Raw genomic sequence first — 5,509 nt, forward strand, 5'->3', positions numbered from 1 at the left:
GTTACAGGGAGGTCACACGACTCAAGTAAGAAAGACATCAGTAACTCGCATAAGCGAGGGAAATGTGACTCTCATCCTGATTACAAGGTGGTCACTCTGATTAGCTGAATTAAGGAGCATAATCACAGAAGACAAGTTTAGACCTGAACCCTGATTACAGGGTGGTCATGCTGCTAAGGGCCCTAAACTAACCCTAATCCCTGATAAATTAGAGGGATTTGACCTGCACCCTAATTACAGGGTGGTCACTCTGATTAGAAAGATAAAGGTGCATAAAGCCAGGGAGCAAAAGGGTAGAGACCTGTCCCTAAATTACAGGGAGGTCACGCTCCGCACGGTATCAAAGGGTTAAGTATTTCCTATACTACAGAGTGGTGTGACATGCAACCCAATTACAGGTGGTCACTTTGACTACATTATCAGCAGGGCATGATGCCAAAACAGCAAGAGGGCAGAGACCTGACTCCAAATTACAGGGAGGTGAGTCCCACGGCTCAGGTTTCCAAAGAGCTCGGTATCTCCCAGAAGCAATAGGAATATGACTTCCACACTGATAACAGGACTACAAGAAGGCGTAATGCAAAACGAGCAAGTGGGCAAAGACCTGGACCCTAGTTACAGGGCGGTCACATGCTCAAGTTACCGAAGAGCTCAAATCCCTCGAAAGCCAGGGGGAGATGACTTGCACCCTGATTACAGGGCAGTCACTCTCACTAGTCAGCCAACGGAGCATAATGTCAAAAGGACAAAACAGCACAGACCTGGACCCTGATTACAGGGCGGTCACGCTGCTCAAGGTATTAAAAGGCTCGAGATCCCCATACAGTGTCATTACATGACCTGAGATCTGATTACAGGGAGGTCACTGTGCCCAAAGTCCCTTTCCTTCTTCTCCATCTTCATGACTTGTCCTCTTTCCTCATCTTTGCTTGACATTCCTGACATTTCCTTCTTGTCCACTTGTGCTTGGAGCAGCCTGAAACAGAGAGAACACACACGAGTGTAAGCTTTCGTGAGTAAAAACCTCACTTCTTCGGATGCATCCGAAGAAGTGAGGTTTTTACTCACGAAAGCTTATGCCCAAATAAATCTGAACCCTTCACACAGCTCAAGTAAGAAAGACATCAGTTGCTCCCATAAGCGAGGAAAACGTGACTCTCACCCTGATTACAAGGTGGTCACTCTGACTAGCTGAATTAAGGAGCATAAACACAGAAGACACTTTTAGACCTGAACCCTGATTACAGGGCGGTCATGCTCCTAAGGGCCTTAAACTAACCCTAATCCCTGATAAATGAGAGGGATTCAGCCTGCACCCGAATTACAGGATGGTCACTCTGATTAGAAAGATAAAGGTAAATAAAGCCTGGTTGCAAAAGGGCAGAGACCTGTCTCCGAATTACAGGGAGGTCACGCTCCGCACGGTATCAAAGGGCTCTGTACTTCCCATACTACAGAGTGGTGTGACATGCACTCCAATTACAGGTGGTCACTTTGACTAGATTGCCAGCAGGGCATGATGCTAAAACAGCAAGAGGGCAGAGACCTGACTTCGAATTACAGGGACATGAGTCAAACTGCTCAGGGTTCCAAAGAGCTCAGTATCCCCCAGAAGCAATAGGAATATAACTTCCACCCTGATTACAGGGTTGTCATCCTGACTACAGGGCCACAATAGGGCATAATGCCAAACGAGCAAGTGGGCAAAGACCCGGACCCTAGTTACACGGTGGTCACACTGCTCACGTTACCAAAGAGCTCAATTCCCTCGAAAGCGAGGGGGAGGTGACTTGCACCCTGATTACAGAGCACTCACTCTCACTAGTCAGCTAATGGAGCATAATGTCAAAAGGACAAAACAGCACAGACCTGGACCCTGATTACTGGGCGGTCACGCTGCACAAGGTATTAAAAGGCTCAAGATCCCCAAACAGTGTCATTTCATGACCTGAGGTTTGATTACAGGGAGGTTATTGTGCCCAAAGTCCCTTTCCTTCTCCATCTTCAGTGACTTGTTTTCCTTCCTCCTCTTTCCTGGACACTTCTCAGATGCTTTGTTCTTCCTGTGTTTGGAAGTGCTGGAAATAGATGGATATAGTAGAAGACAGACATTAGAACAAGTCCCAAGTTCTCCCAACAAAGATCAGTTGTGCATTTTATTATTATTTCTGTGAAAAAACTTTTATTGCACCATTAATTAGATAAGGCTCTTTTATTTAATTATCCTTAGAATCTCATTGGAACTGACACATTTTATGTTTCCTAACATCAGTGCAGATTGTCAAAAAGATGAGCATTTCCACAGTGTTCAGATGACCCTTCTTCGGCGTCACCTCAGCCTTTCCTGCCCTAGCCCTGAGCCCTCCTCCAGCATCAACTCAGCCTTTCCCACCCAGACCCTGTGCCCCTTTTCTGGTGTTACCTCAGACTTTCCCTCCCAGACCATGAGCCCCTCCTCTGGTGTCACCTCAGCCTTTCCCGCCCAGACCCTGAGCCCTCCTCCAGTGTTACCTGAGACTTTCCCTCCCAGACCCTGAGCCCTCCTCCGGCGTCACCTCAGCCTTTCCCACCCAGACCCTGAGCCCTCCTCCAGTGTTACCTCAGACTTTCCCTCCCAGACTCTGAGCTCCTCCTCCGCTGTCAACTCAGCCTTTCCCGCCCAGTCCCTGAGCCCCGTCCAGTGTTACCTCAGCCTTTCCCGCCCAGACCCTGAGCCCCTCTTCCAGCATCACCTCAGCCTTTCCCGCCCAGACCCTGAGCCCTCCTCCAGTGTTACCTCAGCCTTTCCTGCCCAGACCCTGAGCCCCTCCTCCAGCATCACCTCAGCCTTTCCCTCCCAGACTCTGAGCTCCTCCTCCGCTGTCATCTCAGCCTTTCCCGTCCAGACCCTGAGCCCCTCCTCCAGCATCACCTCAGCCTTTCCCGCCCAGTCCCTGAGCCCCCTCCAGTGTTACCTCAGCCTTTCCCGCCCAGACCCTGAGACCTCCTCCAGTGTTACCTCAGCCTTTCCCGCCCAGACCCTGAGCCTCTCCTCTGGTGTCACCTCAGCCTTTCCCGCCCAGACCCTGAGCCTCTCCTCTGGTGTCACCTCAGCCTTTCCCACCCAGACCCTTAGCCCCTCCTCCAGCATCACCTCAGCCTTTCCTGCCCAGACCCTGAGCCTCTCCTCTGGTGTCACCTCAGCCTTTCCCGCCCAGACCCTGAGCCCTCCTCCAGTGTTACCTCAGACTTTCCCGCCCATATCCTGAGCCCCTCCTCTTGTGTCACCTCAGCCTTTCCCACTCAGTCCCTGAGCCCCCTCCAGTGTTACCTCAGCCTTTCCCACTCAGTCCCTGAGCCCCCTCCAGTGTTACCTCAGCCTTTCCCGCCCAGATCCTGAGCCCCCTCCAGTGTTACCTCAGCCTTTCCCGCCCAGATCCTGAGCCCCCTCCAGTGTTACCTCAGCCTTTCCCGCCCAGACTCTGAGCCCCTCCTCCAGCATCACCTCAGCCTTTCCCGCCCAGACCCTGAGCCCCTCATCCAGCGTCACCTCAGCCTTTCCCGCCCAGACCCTGAGCCCCTCCTCCAGCATCACCTCAGCCTTTCCCGCCCAGACCCTGAGCCCCTCCTCCAGCATCACCTCAGCCTTTCCCGCCCAATCCCTGAGCCCCCTCCAGTGTTACCTCAGCCTTTCCCGCCCAGACTCTGAGCTCCTCCTCTGCTGTCATCTCAGCCTTTCCCGCCCAGACCCTGAGCCCCTCCTCCAGCATCACCTCAGATCTTTCCCACCTCAGCCCGAGCCCCATCCCCCAACTCATGCTGCCTCAGGTCTTTGCCCAGCCTGCTGCCTCGAATCCCCTTCCTTACCCCCTCCGTAGAAGTCGACATTTTCTGCCTGAACATGAACCTCCCTCAAGCCCTGACCTCTCCGTGCCTGGCTGGAGCCCTGCCGTCTGGTGCCCCGTCAGACACTCCCCACCCCCATCCTCGAGTTACCTCAGCGCTTCCCGCCTCAAGCCGAGCCCTTCCCTCCGCTCGTACCCCCTCTCTGGGTTTTTCCCCAGCCTCCTCCTACCCCCTCAGCATCGTTACTTCCCACTCTGCAGCAACCTCAGTGCCTCCTGCCTCAGTGACCTGCGTCGCTCTTTACCGCCCAACCCACGCTCTGGCTCCCACCACCTCAGAGCTTCCCGCCAGAGCCCAGCTGCTTCCCGCCATCTCACTCCTGCCTTGCCTTTGCCCCTCCTGTCACCTCCTCACAACCCGGCCACCCGCTCCTCTTTCTCAGGCGGCACCTCTCGCTGTTTCCCACGCCCCTCCTCACGGCACTTCCACCCCTTCCTGCCTCAGTCGCAGCCCCGTAGCTCTGCCCCCATGTGAGAGCCTGGTCCGGAGCCCCCCTGCCCAGCCTGCGGTGCTTGTTCCATCTGGCGCCAACCTTCCTGATGCTCCGGGGCGGGGGGCTCCTGCACGGTTCTGCTGGCTGCCGGTGGCTCTGAGTGCTGGGGCGGCCTCCCTCTGCCACTTCTCCCCGATGGGCTCCCCCTTCCTTGAGGGCCTGGAGCAGCGTTAGCACTTTGAAGACCACGGCCCCCACCTGGGCATATGGCCCTCTGCCCCTGTGCCCCGTCCCGGCTTGTGTTGCCTCAGAGGTTCTCTCTCAGTGTCGCCTCACAGTTGGGGCCCGCCGTCCTCTCACTCTAAGCCCCACCCCGGGTTTGAGCTGACTCGGCCTCCCTCACACCGAATGCCCTCCCTCTCAAACCCATTCCCATCTGGTCTGATCCCCGCACCCTGGTGGCCCCGTCTGGGCTCCGTCCAGCCCTTGTGCCCGGGGCTCTTTTGGCAACTGGTGCCGTTGTGGCAACGGGGTCATTGCTGAGCAGAGCTGACTCCATAGGTGCAAGGGGCAGAGCTCACCACTCAGGCCATTTCCCACTGCAGCCCCTACACTGCGCCCACCCTGGCTTCTTCCTATAGGAAGGGGGGAGACCAAGCCATCCCCTGCTGTCCCTCAGCAGCTCACAGAACCTGCCTGCACCTGCTTCCCCACAGCGCCAAGCCTGGCCCCATCCCTGCTGCCCAGGCTCTAGTACCAAGCCCACCCTGGCTTCCTTCGTCCCCAGCACCACGGTGCCATGCCAGGCCCTTTGGCAGAGCCCATCACCAGCCCAGGGAGGAGTTGGGCCTCTCCCAGCCTTAGGCAGCGATTTCCCATTTGCACAGCAGGACTCCACGGACGGGAAAAAGAAGCCAAGAGACAGCGGCCCAGATCCTCAGAGGTGTTTAGGCCCCTCACTCCCGTGATGGCTAAATACCTTTGAAGATCTGGGCCAGTATGGCCAAAAGATACAGCAAAAATTTCTAGTGTAAATAGATATCCCCTGCATGGGCATCAGAAAGGGAATTACCTGCTCGCTGAAATGTGCTAAGGTGCTGTCAACACATCAGTATATTGTGTTCTCAAGATTATTGTTTTTATCCATAGAGGCTTAAATTAATCTTCTAGGCAAAAGACTTTCAACCTTGA

The sequence above is a fragment of the Chrysemys picta genome, chromosome 2 (genome assembly GCF_011386835.1).
Source record: "Chrysemys picta bellii isolate R12L10 chromosome 2, ASM1138683v2, whole genome shotgun sequence".
NCBI classification, from domain to species: domain Eukaryota; kingdom Metazoa; phylum Chordata; order Testudines; family Emydidae; genus Chrysemys; species Chrysemys picta.